The sequence below is a fragment of the Gossypium hirsutum genome, chromosome A04 (assembly GCF_007990345.1).
Source record: "Gossypium hirsutum isolate 1008001.06 chromosome A04, Gossypium_hirsutum_v2.1, whole genome shotgun sequence".
Taxonomy (NCBI): Eukaryota; Viridiplantae; Streptophyta; class Magnoliopsida; order Malvales; family Malvaceae; genus Gossypium; species Gossypium hirsutum.
Genome location: NC_053427.1, coordinates 53,814,034 through 53,830,074, shown reverse-complemented (window position 1 = coordinate 53,830,074; position 16,041 = coordinate 53,814,034).

The window sequence follows — 16,041 nt, the reverse complement described above, 5'->3', positions numbered from 1 at the left end:
TTAAATAAGCCTTAAATGTATACCTATACTCTTTCTTCATGTTTTCACATTTTCGTTTCTTTGACTTACTCTTTGGATTACTTGGGAACCTTTTTCCTTTTTGAGCTTACCATTGCCATGTCTTGACATGGTCTTACGTGATATCCTTGCCTTATGAACTCACCAATGCCATGCCTTGGCATGGTCTTACATGGGACCTTTGCCTTATGGAACTCATCAATGCCATGTCTTGACATGGTCTTACATGATTTCCTTACCTTACAGAACTTATCAATGCCATGCCTTGGCATGGTCTTACATGATATGCTTATCTTACTAAATGCCATGTTCCAAACATGGTCTTACATAGTATCCTTGTCTTTCCAAATGCCATGTTCCAAACATGGTCTTACATGGTATCCTTGTCTTACTGCCAATGCCACATCTTGATGTGGTCTTACACGGAGTCCTTAATCAATACCGATGGCATGTCTTGACATGGTCATACGCTGGATCTTTGCCTTACCAATGCCATGTCTTGACATAGTCTTACAAGGTATCCTAAACCGTTAATTCCTCCTTAAATGCCATGTTATGAACATTGACTTTTTCGTCAATTCTTCCTTAATTGCCATGTTATGAAGATGGAATTTTTCGTCAATTCGTCCTTAATTGCCATGGTACAACCATGGACTTTGAGATATCAATGCCTTGTCAAGTCATAGCTGAAACATACTTGCTCAAATTCTCAAGGTTAGTCGCATAACTCAATTATAACAATACTAATAACAATAATTGCATAATTAATAAAATGCTCCTCAACTTCCATACTTACATTCTCAATCTCATCATATCATCAACTTAACTTATTCTCATCAAACTATGCTAGTCAATACTTTCTTGTTATCATACAAAGCCATAATACAAAATATGGTCTTACATATAAATTATACAAGTTCTCTTTCCAATATCGAATTATTATCGAACATTAATCATTATATCTGAAACTCAAGTATTTATGGCCAAAATATCAATTTATCATTCAAATATGCAAAATTAAATGTTTATTAAACATATGAACTTACCTCGATACCAAAACGACCATTTTACGAACTTTCCCGATTTTCGATTTTTCTCCCGTTCTAGGTCCAAATCTCACTTTTCGGGATCTAAAACATCATTTTCACTTATATAATTAATGTACTATTCAAAACATTCCCTAACTCAAACTTTGAAAAAATTACAATTTTGCCCCTAAACCTTTGCAGAATTATGATTTTGCCCCTACGCTTGGAAATTAAAATTTATCCATTTTTATTTTGTTTTATGACACGTTGAACATTTTTCTATTCTATGGCAACATCAAACTCCCACTCTATCATGTACTTATGAACATTAGGTATTTTTACCGATTATGTCGTTTTACTCGTTTTCACTTAAAATCTCTTAGCAAAAGTTGTTTAACATAATTTCAAGCTTCATATGCTACCATAAAACATCAAAATAAACACATTTAATCTATGGGTATTTTTCCAAATATGAACCCTAACATGAATTATTGCTAGAATAAGCTAAATCAAGTTACTGGACTCAAAAAACGTAAAGAACATTAAAAACGAGGCTAGAACGGACTTATTATTGAGCTTGAAAAGTTTGGAAACCCTAACCATGGCTTCCCCCATGCTATATTCGGCCTCCATGAAGAAGATGGACCAATTTTGGCTTTATTTTCCCTTTTTAATTCTTTAAATTACTAAATGACCAAAATGCTTTTAAAGGCTTTTCTTTCAAATTTGTCCTATTCTTACCCATTTTTGTCCAAATTTAAATATAATGGTCTAATTGCTAAATAAAGACCTCCACTTCAAGAACCTATTTCAATTAAATCCTCTTTATTATCTAGAACACACATTTTGCCAATTTCACAATTTAGTCCTGATTATCAAATTAGGCACTTATACATAAAATTTCTTCACTAAATTTTCATACAATTATTCAATCAATGCATAAACCTTAAAACTTAATCGGAACAATTTTTTTTTGACCTTGAATTCGTGGTTTCGCAACCACTATTCTGTTTAGGCCCTATTTCAAGATGTTACATTTTGAATTAAACGAATATATTTAAGATCACACAAGTGATTAAATAGAAAAGGGGTTTTTCAACGACATCACACTTTACGAAAAACACTTCAATGTGATATTGCTAGATTCGGCCATAACGTCCAGGAGAGTTTGGGGTGTTACACACCCCAGGGCAAAAAAACTATGTCATGCGAAACCTCTATCTGTTAACTCTTGCAACTAAAATTTAAACTCTTTCAATTCTGTCAGAGCCATTCTGTACGGATCTATAGATATCGGTTATGTTCCCGTCACTAATTCAAAATGCAAACTCGACCTCTCTGACTGGTTGTAACCCCCATAACTCTTCTGGAAACACATCTGAATATTCAAATACTACTGGTACTGATTCAATTTTCGACTCAGCTACTTTCGTATCCAGTACATAAGCAAGATAAGCTTCTTAACCTTTTTTCACACATCTCTGAGCTGACATAGCCGAAATCATATTAGGCAATTCACCTGACTCATCTGATTTAATTCGAATGATTTCACTATTCTGACATTTCAGTTCAATAACCTTTCGTCTATAATTCACAATAGCATCATGCAGAAATAACCAATCCATAACCAGTATCACATCGAATTAATCAAATGGAAAAAGCATCAGATCAGCCGGAAAACAGTAACCCCTAGTCACTAAAAGATAGTTCTTGCAAACTTTATCAACTAGATCATATTTGCCTAAGGGGTTCAACACTTTAACCAAAAACTTGGTAGACTCAACAGGAAAACTCTTACTAGACACTAAATTCATATAGATATATGGATGAGTCTATCCAGGATCAATCAACGCAATACATTAGTGTCATTGAGAGAAAATATACCGGTGATAACATCTGGTAACAATGCCTCTTCACAAACGCAAATAGTGTAGGCTCTGGCTGGTGCTCTAGCCTCAGATCTAACAGTCAAATCTTTTGTCACACCTTTACTACTAAGCACATTTTTGGCGCTTCAAGGTGGTCTACCCCTGGCAACTATATTACTCAGTCATGAAATCTGAAGATTATCTTTCGCGGATAACTGAGGACAATCACAAATAAAATGTTCTTGCGAACCACATCTGATACAGGCTTTATTATTATTATTCATCCAACAATCTCCAAAATGTCATCGACCACATTGTTAACACTTGTGCTTATTATTTCTCACACTGCCAACACTTGATACTGATGTAGCTTGAGCTTTAGGACTTCAATATTGCTTTCCACGATCTCTATTTGGATACCCGCTTGAAGCATTCGAACAAGTATATGAATCCCGTGATTTCTTTGATAAGGATTGATATAGTTTGCTCATTGATCTCTTTCTCGAATCTATAGCCTCGAAATTAGCCTTTCTTTTTTCTTTGCCCAATTCTTCAGCTTTGCAAGCTGGTAAACTAAAACAACAAATTCTAACAGTTTGATGTCTTCGTTCAATCCATCTTCAAACCTTTCACACATAATTTCTTCTGTTGAAACACATTCCCGAGCATATTTACTAAGTCTCACGAATTCTCACTCATATTCTGTCACAAACATACGGTCCTGTTTCAATTCTAGAAACTCTTTGCAATTTTTTATCAATGAATCGTTGACTGATGTATTTCTTTTTAAACTCAGCTTGAAGGAATTCCAAGGTAACTTTTTCTCTCGGCACCACTAATACTAAGGTATTCTACCATTGATAAGCTGTGTCTCTCAGAAGTGATACGACACATTTTAAACACTCTGCCAGTGTGCAAGAAAGTTCATCAAACACTCGAATTGTATTTTCAAGCAAAAAATCGGCTCTCTCAAAATCATCGTCAACATTAGCTCTAAACACTTCAGCTCCATGTCTTTGAATCTTATCAACTGGAAACTTACTCAGTCGTAGAAGTTCCATACCTTGAGGAGCTACAGGAACCGATTGGGAATTAGGTGGGGGTGGAGGTGGAGGTTGTTGAGCAGTCGGATTTGTTAGAACAAACTCCATAAACTGCTCATTCATTAACTGGAAGATGGCTTCCTTAGCCTCTCCTCCCTGGCTACTCGATACGGGTCTTGACTTTGATTGCGCTACCCCGTGAATGGAGGCAGGGGCATTACTTTCAACATCATCAGCTACAGCTCGATTGGGATCCATTTACTATACGAAAACACAATTTAAACTGTCTGGAGATATCACAGTATCACAGATTATATATGGCATGTATAGCTAGACTCTCACACACACTACGTTAATCTGAGAATCGACTAAATCGTAGCTCTGATACCAATAAATGTAACACCCCTCACCCGTATGGATAAAAATAGGCTATTTATCAAGCCAATTTGTCACCCAACTTTGCACATACCTAAAACAAATGATTTGGCATCAAAACATGGCATATTTTGGCATTCATCTACTCTCAACCAAGCATAAATTATACCATTTCAAAGCCAACCAATACAAAACACAACAAAACCACATTATGTCATTCAATTTCATACCAAAACTTAAAATCTCAAATCATCAATATGAACACTGGAAATTTTGCATCATTTAGCCTAATCTCGCAAACATACCAAATTCAATTCTCAACTATTTAATACCCTTACTTACCAAATATCAACAAGCATAACATATCCATAATCAAGCACATAATAAGAACCATTTACACAACCAAATCAACTAGAATAAGACAACTCTTATGGCTATATACAAAACCAAATATTAAACATTTACAAGTCAACTCAAGTAGCTAAATTCATAGTTAACACATATGTACCAAAATGACCAAACTCCTATACATGCCATATACTCAAAATACTTAAGTTCAAAAGTTCCAAAGTGATAGTAGGGTAGTGTGATGAAGTCTCTGACAATCCCAAATCCGAGCTAGCTTTGATTTCACTATAAAACACAGAAAATAAACAAAGTAAGCTATATAGCTTAGTAAGCTCGTATGAAGATAATAAGCAAATCTAACCATTTAATTTACCATTAAAAAATAAGTATACAACATACCACAAAATAAGTAACCAAAATGTTAAAATGTATTCAAACATCTATATAATTATAAGCTCAATTCTTTCATATGTTCAATGTATATACAGTTTTCGTACATACCTGTACTGATACGTATCTATTCTCACCAATCATATCTTTGATATACCCGTAGAACCATTTGGAATAATACAGGATACTTGGGAATCTCTCACCCTAAGTGCCAATATATATATATAGCCGAAGCTATCTCAATAAATCTTGCACCGAAGTGCCAATACATAGCTGAAGCTATCTTAATATCATATCTCAATAATGCCCACTCTTGAACTATCAACAAGTCTGCTCACACAAGCTGACGAGAATTCGCAACACATGTTGGATAAGTCAGCCACCGATAGAACGTACGGACCAACACCCAAAACGATAATAACCCCTAATGACATATCATTCGTATCCTAATCTATTCCTAAGATTCAACCAGGATTTCTATAAATTGAATTATATATAGGTCTTTCCTATGTAATTTATCACTTTTTTACTAAAATTCGTTGTTAAAACTAAGTAATTATTTAATAAATTAATGAAATATGTGAAAATATGAAATTAGGACATAAAAATTATTAAAATGTGACTTTATGCTTTATTATATAGTTTTCATGCATAAAATGACTTATTTTATATTTATTTGAACATATTATATTTTTAAGACATAAAATGGGCCATGTTTGATTAAATGAAATAATAAAATATAAAATTATATTTAATAAATCATTTTAAATATTTCATTAATAATTTGGATTGTAATTAATTATTTAAATTGGATAAATTTTATTCTTTGGTCCTTTAACTTATTGATTTATTTTGGATAGGTCTGATAGCTTTGTTGGATTAGAAAAACCATCCAAATTAAGGACCAAGTCAACCTAAATTCGGCTACACATGGCTGTCCACTGAAACCACTTTTTGGTTTAATTACACAAGGTCCTTGCATTGTTGAAGAAATTAGAGATTTGCTCGAAGATTTATATTTGACCGAGTCTCAGTCCTGAGTTATTATGGCATTTAAATTGCTTAAAAATAAAGCAAAATTCAGCTCAAATTCCACTAATTGTGGCCGTCCACTCATGGAAGAAGATTGAAGAGACTAAACCCAGCTATTTTTAGCAAACTACGCTCCTCTTTTCACTTATAAATAAGACCTCATTTGATCCCTCATCCATCATCTTTAATCATTCTCTATTCTCTCTAAACTCACTTAGCATTTTAATTTCCCACTGCTAGTATCATTTATTCATAGAGATTTTAGCAATTAAATCCTCTTAAAGAGCCCTTGGTCGGTCACCTTTTAGAGCTATCAGCAAAGGAGAAAATTGAAGAAGCGAAGGAGCTCCGTCAGTCAGAGTCTTGGGTGACGGCCACTCTGATATGGGTTTAATCTTTCATTTCTTTAAATTAATTTGAAAATGTTTTATATGTGTTCTTTGTTCTTTTTAACAACAACGTTAGCTTAATTTTATTTAAGCTAGGATGATTACTTTGATTAAATAATATTTATTTGATTCATGCTTATAATGTTTGTGCCTCAATCAATCATGTTTTCAATTAAAATCAAGTATGTATTTCGTTCATATGTGATTGAAATGCACCTGAATTAGCTGATTGATCATAACCAGACGACGTCTAGTGGACACATAATTGAAATGTGCATGTTCAATTTAGATCCTAACCCGATTAAATTACAGGTTGCATAACAACTCTAACCAAGCTTTGTTATTTGCATAGTTTTTAGATTTGTATGATTAAACTATTTCAAACTTAACAAGTCCCTGTTACCTCACATGAATGCTAAGAAACCCTTAGTAAATAAGGATCAGTGAAATGCGTATTTAAATAAGTAAACGATTCCAAAAGGACCTAATGTGGTTTCCAAACTCATGAAAGATCGAGTTACAATGGAATGTTTTTCCAAATGTTATTAAGCATGTTGATAATAAATTGAGTTTAATTAAAGTAATTGTCCTAGTTTATTTATGTTATGATTGTTGCAAATTGTGTTTAATTTTTCTAAAATCTATTTCATTCATATAGTTTGCATACTTAGGATAATTGCATTAGGGATCATTGCATTTAGTTTAATATATTTAATTTTAATCATCACTTCTCAACTATATTGTGTTTTTATTGACCAAGTTGTTAGTATAATTTTACAATTAAGTGATTTAACACAAATACAATCCTTGTGGAGACGATAACTCGATACTTTATTTTTACTTGATAACGACTGTGTACACTTGCACAAACATATGTGTTACAAGTTTTTGGCGCCGTTGCCGGGGATTGTTAACTATTACCATAGTCATTTTTTTTGTGAAATTATTTACTTCCAATTTGGTTTATTTTTAACATTACTAATTTATTCTTATTAATTTTGTGATTTTCTTTTCAGGTGTTTATGTGCATAGATCAAATTACCGATTTACTCCCTGTAGACCCTGAAAATGAGTGAACTTTCAAACAAAGAAGACATGAATGAAGAACAAAAAGACAAGTCAAGATGGACCTTGGAAATTAGAATCAAGACCAAGGTAATTGTAACACCCCAAACCCGGCCTAAAAGTTAGGCCCGAATCAGCCGTGTCACATTGAAGTGTTTTAGCGAAAACCTTATTTTCATTGAAAACCCTTCCTTTAAATGAGAAACCTTAATTAACTTATAAAAACTATCTTTCAATCGTGAAAGCTTGTTTAAAACATATGATTTATGAAAGCCTATCATTTTAAAATTTAGTTGCAGAAACATAGAAAAACAATCTATGGTTTAGGAAACCCATGTTCACCTTCTTATAATTACAACGCATAAAAATAACAATCCAAATAATAAAAAAATGGAAGGCCTTATTTCATTCCATTCTGAAATTACTTAATAAGCTAGAAACTATAGGCTTTCTTTTAAAAAAAACAAGCCCAAGTCGTCTTGCTAGCTAGCCACCTCCGAGTCCCTCCAAACATCAAACCTTCTATTGAGCATCACCTGAGAAAAATAAAAGAGAGAGTGAGCTTTTGAAAACTCTATTTTTTACAACGCTCGACGAGTAACAAGCATTCATCAATCACCATAAAATCATACATGCAATGCAATGCAGTACAACCCACCCCAATAATCCAACCGTTACACATTATGTGGGGATATAAATATCGACCCACCCATACGATACACATCAATGGTAGCCCGGTTGCGGAACTCCCTTCATTGCAGCAAGCTGCTAATCACATATTGGGCTTGATAGCCGTTGGTGGATCCATGGTTGTCAAGCAACCATGCGATTCTCATATACTTCCTCCATTCCATAATTCCCAACCCATATGCAACCTAAACAGAATATCATATGTATGCAGTGGATATACATGTAACATCCATAAATCTTACATTCAACACATAGGGGTATTTTGGTCATTTTCTGCCCTTAGGGGCATTTCAGTAATTTTCCTTTTATTACGGGTTTTTACTTACCTTGGCCCGTTAACATATCTCGTGAGCTAAGATGAACAAATACTATGCGCCAGGTAGGATTCTACTGAAGAGGAGGTGAGTCATTAAGACCGCTTAAGTACCAAGCTCTCCCTAGATCCAATCCTAGACATGCATATACCTATTGCCACACCTTAACCCTATGACTTGTCCGCAGTCTCAATAAATTAATTAAGTTTTATATCAATTAAACAATTATCAGATACTAGGCCCAAACCCCTTACAAAGCCCAACAAGTCTACATACATGCATATGGCCCACTAGGCCCAATCTCATTCATATGGCCCATTAGGCCCAAATCACATTTGTATGGCCCATTAGGCCCAAATCACATTCATATGGCCGATTAGGCCCAAATCACATTCCTATTTCCCATTAGGCCCAAATCACTTTCATATTCATGCTTTCATATAATTTCCATCACTTAACATCAAGTTGCCAATTTTGCCTATTATGGGCCCAAGTTCATGGAATCGCGCATAGGCCTTAGATAACCTATCGGTTTCCCCCTTATGAGTGTTTGCGCACTCGCAAGACTCCAAAATTTAGACTTTTCGACATTTTGGGATTTGCTGATCTACTTGTGTGTGTAGTGTATGTACACAACTGGTAATAAAGCGTGCTACGATATCCCTAGCCACGAACCTACAATCGATGTTACTCAACAATTAATCACACATACTTATCGAATATTTTTCCAAAAGCCGAAGTCTCACCTTAACCTTACCTGAAACGCCAAGTCTTTTCCTTGATCACTAATCACGAGTACTTCCCAGATCTGCATTAACCCTTATCGTTAAAAAACATAATGGGTGACTTGTATCCAGCATATGTCACTCTTTTCTACTAAAGCCTACTCGGCCAACCTTTACCGAAGTGAAGAACACTTACCAATATCTCACACCTAAGGAGCAAATTGGCAGGGATCCAAAAGACTGGGATTCGATACTAATCCTACCAAAACCAATTAGAATAAGTGAGGGACAGAGTGATATATACTAGCAAAACCGATTCAAAGAGCAAAACACTTACACTAAAATTGAATGAGTGGAAAGGGTAGTGGCTGCACAGAGGATATTCAACTCTTGAGACTTGTATGGTAAAAGAGGTTATTCGACACAAAGAGAAGTAGAAATCATTTAAAACCAGAGGTGAATCAAAATAGAACTGAAGTAAGGGAAGAATGGAAAATCGGCACAAAGAAAAAGAAGGAAGAACAAGGGATTTTCGGCTTTTAGATCTTTGTAGAAAAAAGGTGTTTTCTGGCAACAAGATGAGGGAGAATTCGGCATTAGCCTGACAACCTCACATTTGGCACCTATATATAGGTTTATGGCAGAATTTCCTATGCCCAAATTCCCAATTCGGCTCCACCTCTTCTTCACTCCTCAACTCCTAATTTTTCTCCCTGATAACTTTCTAATCCCCTCCTCAAATTTCTCCTCTTATCACTCCCTACAGTGTTCATATCCAACACCACCACTGCCCATCGCTTAAGCAAAAGAATAAATCCTTCTTTTGAGTAAGGAAGGATTCGAACCCCGGACCTCCTTGTCATGCATGTGATGCCACTTGCCACTCCACCACAAGGCTTTCTTGTGTCCAATTCTTCCTTCATTTATTTAAAAGCCAACCTACTTGCCAACAAGGTTTTTTTAATAATTAAACCATAATTTCCTTCACCCCTAAGTTCGAACTCAAACCTTAACCAAGATCTACTATCACATAATTAACACTTGACTAGGAATGGTAAGCACAATTTTTATCAAAACTGAAAAAAATAAAAGTTTGGTATTTCAAAATTTTTGGGGAGTTACAACTCTACCCCCGTAAAAGAAATTTTGTCCTCGAAATTCCCAACTATTAGTACAGCTGTATAACATAGACTACCACACCACACTTCCGCTGTGCACTCTAATTCCAAACTAAGTAAATAGCACATTATGGTTAAAGTATGTACCAATATTCTCCTCTGGAGCGTCTCCATCTTCTCAACGACGTTCTGCATAGACCAATGCTGGTTGTCTCGCCTCAGCATGGCCAGCACCTCTTCCTGGTGCGCCATGGTCCAAGCCGTTTCCACCCTAAGCCTGACCATGGCCTCTGGGCGGCTGCTGACCACCCTTCGGTGGCTGTACATCACCTTTACCCATGCTTGGCACCTGAACTGGCATTCTAGGGCAATTCCGGATCCTATGCTCCATAAATCCACAAGCTAGATAAGCTCTCGTCCTCTTCCAACACTCGCCTACACGGCCTTTCTCATAATCAGCACAATGAGGCACCTTGGATTTACAGCAGGGGGCCCTGCTCTAACCGGCCCATTATTTCTAGCCCTAGTCCTAGGCCTCTATCCAACACCAGGAGTCTCAGCCTCCCTTTTATTCCTACTCTTTTCTTTTTCCCGACTGAGGTGCTCAGTGCACTTTACCTCCTCCGCTATCTTTGCTTTCTCTACCAACTCCGAGAAAACTCGCTCATTTTTTGGAGCTATCAATACTCTGAGGTTAACTCTAAGTCCATCCTCAAACCTAACACAACGCTCATAGTCTGTTGCTACCATAACTCTTGCATACCTACTAAGGCGTAGAAATTTCGCCTCATACTCCACCACAGATTTGTTTCCCTAGGTCAAGCTTAGGAACTCCTTCCTTCTAGCATCCACATAACTCACACCCACATACCTCCCTTGAAATACAGTTCTGAAGAACTCCCAAGTGACCTGCTCAGGTTGGGTGCCTTCTTTCACTGTCAGCCAACACTGGTAAGCTTCTTCCCTGAGCAGTGACACTACCCCTTTCAGCTTTTGTTCGGGAGAATAGTTCGAATTCTCCATTATCCTTTCAGTGGCCTCAATATTTCCTGCGGCAATGTATCTTCTCCCACGGACCGAACATACGGTCCATTCCCAGCCACGGGTGAGGCCAGAGCCTCTTCTGCTCCAACATCGAGCATATGGCATGATGCCGAAGATTCAGCCCTAACACTTTCGCGTCCTTGGCCACGGCTTCTTGCACCTCTTCTAGCACTCATTGTTGTCTCACGTATTATCTAGATTAGAAATTTTATGAAGTTCTAGTTAGTTTTAATAATTAAACCGATCTTTTATGGAAGTATTAAAAGAAGGTTGTTTTCATAAATCTTCTACAGTTCCAAGGTCCTACGGCCTTCAATTTCAATCTAAAAAAAACTTAGCATAATCATAAAAGATAGCCCACTAACTACTTACAGTATATCAAATTACACAAGCTTAAGAATAAAAGAACTTACTTGGTTCAACGTCGGAGACTCTATGTGCCGCACAGCAAGAATTTTTTCTTCAAAAACATTGTGATCCAAATTTTTTTAAAAAAAACAGAACCAAAATAATAAGGCCCACTTCACAGCCTGAGTTTTGTAACTTGGGCTCTGATACCACTAAATGTAACTCTCCAAACCTGGCATAGCAGTTAGGCTCGAATCTGGCGTGTCAAATTGAAGTGTTTTAGCGAAAACCTTGTTTTCATTGAAAACCCTTCCTTAAAATGAGAAAACTTAATTAACTTATAAAAACTCTTTTTCAATCGTGAAAGCTTGTTTAAAACATATGATTTATGGAAGCCTGTCACCTTAAAATTTAGTTGCGGAAACGTAGAAAAACAATCTATGGTTTAGGAAACCCATGTTCACCTTCTCATAATTACAACGCATAAAAATAAAAGTCCAAATAATAATAAAAGGGAAGGTCTTATTTCATTCCATTATGAAATTACATAATAAGCTAGAAACTATATGCTTTCTTTTAAAAAAAACAAGTTCAAGTCGTCTTGCTAGCTGGCCACATCCGAGTCCCTCTAAACATCGAACCTTCTACTGAGCATCACCTGAGAAAAACAAAAGAGAGAGTGAGTTTTCGAAAACTCAGTGTGTACAACCCTCGAAAAGTAACAAGCATTCATCAATCACCATAAAATCATACATGCAATGCAATGTAGTGCAACCCACCCCAATAATCCAACCGTTACACATCAACTCCGTCCTCCGGTACACATCATGTGGGAATATAAATATCGACCCACCCATCCGATACACATCAATGGTAGCCCAGTTTCGGAACTACCTTCATTGCAGCAAGCTGCTAATCACATATTGGGCTTGATAGCCGTTGGTGGATCCACAATTGTCAAGCAACCATGCGATCATCATATACTTCCTCCGTTCCATAATTCCAAACCTATATGCAACCTAAACAGAATATCATATGTATGCAGTGGGTATACATGTAACATCCATAAATCTTACATTTAACATATAGGGGTATTTTGGTCTTTTTTTGCCCTTAGACAAATTTTGGTAATTTTCCTTTTATTATGGGGTTTTACTTACCTTGGCCCGTTAACATATCCCGTGAGCTAAGATGAACGAATACTATGCACCAGGTAGGATTCCAGTGAAGAGGAGTTGAGTCATTAAGACAGCTTAAGCACCAAGCTCTCCTTATATCCAATCCTAGACATGCATATACCCGTTGCCACACCTTAACCCTATGACTAATCCATAGTCTCAATAAATTACTTAAATTTTATGTCAATTAAATAGTTATCAGATACTAGGCCTAAACCCCTTACAAAGCCCAACAAGTCTACATATATGTATATGGCCCACTAGGTCCAATCCAATTCATATGGCCGATTAGGCCCAAATCACATTTGTATGGCCCATTAGGCCCAAATCACATTCATATTCATGCTTTCATATAATTTCCATCACTTAACATCAAGTTGCCAATTTTGCCTATTATGGGCCCAACAGCCGACCGGGCCCACTTAGCCCATCTTGGCCCGGTTGGCCAAACCACTGCCCAAGTTCATGGAATCACCCATAGGGCCTCAGATAACCTATCGGTTTCCCCTTACGAGTGTTCACGCACTCACAAGACTACCATAGCCAAACTTTCTGCTTTTTGGCATTTCGATATTTTGGCTTTTCGACATTTCGGGATTTGTCGATCTACTTGTGTGTGTTCGGTGCATGTACACACTTGGTAATAAAGCGTGCTACGATCTCCCTAGCCACGAACCTACAATCGATGTTACTCAATGATTAATCACACATACTTATCGAATACTTTTCCAAAAGCTGAAGTTTCACCTTATCCTTACCTGAAACGCCAAGTCTTAATAGCTTTTCCTTGATCACTAAGCACGAGTACTTGTAACACCCCTAACCCGTAATCAAAATCAGATTAGGGTTACAAGGCATTACCAAACAAACAAAATATTTTAAACCAATTCAGAATCACAGATAATATTTAACATCATTTCATAAGCAATCATCTCTAAATATAGTCTACGAGACCTAAAACATTCATTTAAGGAAAGGTTGGAACAAAACTGAACCTATTCAAAATTTTCAGAACTTAACCAATTCTTTCAAACTATTAAAGTCACATGCCCGTGCGACTAGGCCGTGTGTCACACACGGGCACTAGACACGCCCTTGTGAACTAGCCGTGCCAAAAATAAGTCCTATACTGACTTTTTCAAACGGCTAATAGGCACGCTCATGTACTATGGCCGTGTGATACTTAGCTAGCTACTGACTTTAGCCCATGGAAATATGACACACCCGTGTGTCAAAGACCGTGTGATTCTTAGGAGAATACTGCTTTTCTTACATGGCCACAGGGCAGACCCGTGTCCCTTGACCGTGTGGCACAAAGAAGGCTTGGTTTAAGCCAACTTACCACCCTTATATAAGTCTTTCCTACTAGCAATGTTAAACAACATTCATAACACAATTATCAACCAATTTCATGCTCAAAACATGCTTCAGTACAACTAAAGCATCATCAATCAATAACCATGTCTAAACTTAACACAATCATACCATTTGCTAGCCAACTTTCATGGCATAACATATATATATACAAGCCAAAACTTAATACATAAACCTTCTAGCCTATACATGGCATACTTAAAAATATTTACACTTTCAAAAGTACCAAAATGAGATCGATAGTGTGGTGACGATCCTCGACTATCCTCGAGCCTTCAGTAGCTACGATAACTATAAAATAGACAGTAAACACACAGAGTAAGCTACAAAGAGCTTAGTAAGCCAAATACAATTAGTCTAACTACTAAAGCATATAAGTACCATTCAACCATATAAATTCATAACCATTTCATAGAATAATTCGTAACTTAACCATGCTCCTTTGTTTGCATATATGCCATGCTTTATTTCTATACATATTCCACAAAGACAGAGTTTTTCATATTCAGAAATTTAGTACGATACAAATGTACCTGCATAGGTTATACATTTCATATACTCTATCTCAGATTTTGTACGCTATCAACAGACGGGTTAGAAATGATACAAATGCTCATAAACAAGTACAATGCCGACGTCCCTTATGTGATCTTACATGTAATCAAATATCGATGCCTCTGTCCCAGACAAGGTCTTACACGAAATCAGATACGATGTCAATGTCCCAGACATATGTCAACTTTGCTTAGGAACATACAGAGTTTTTCAGATATTAACATATTACCACACTTTACTCCAAAGATATACATCAGGCACTCAAGGCCATCCAATATAGATTACAGTTTATATATGTAGAATTTATTTCAATTAACACATAATTGTAATTTGATTTACCTCGAACAAATTTTGGAAAAAACGAGTCATCTATTCAACTATTTTGGACTTCCCCTGATCTAAGTCCGATTTTCTTTGTTCTTGATCTATTCAATACAAATTCAACCATTCAATCATTCATTTCATTCAATTTAATCCATATACACATATTTAGGGCACTTTACATTTTAGCCCTTACATTTTCATACTTTGACAATTTAGTCTATTTTTCACAAAATCACCAATATGCAAAATTTCTTTGCAACAAGGGCTAGCCAAATTTTCATGCCTTATATATAAGCCCATACAACATGTTAAATTCACAATTTAGTCCTTCTAAACCTCATTTTCACAATTGAGCTCAATTAGCTCAATTTCATCAAAATTCAAAGACAAAGCTTAATAATCTCACACATATCTTTCATAATCCATATAAAAACATCACAAAGCTCATATAATCATCAATGGCACATTTCATAATCTTCAACAGAAATAGAAATTCAGACATGGGTTTTGAAGAACACGAAGCAAGGATCACAGAAACGTAGAAATTATCAAAAACTAAGCAAAATGGACTAACCTATTCACACATGCAATGGCCGAATACTTTGAATCTTCAATGGCTTCTTCTTTCTCTTAATTTTCGGCTGAACAAGGTGATAATATAGCCACTTTCAAGTTGTCATTTTATTATTGTAACTTTAATAATCATTTTTCCTATTTTGCCCTTTGTTATAAAATGATCCATTCACCTAACACATGTCCAACATTGTCCACTTACTATATCAATGGTATATTTGACATGTAAGGACCCTAATTTT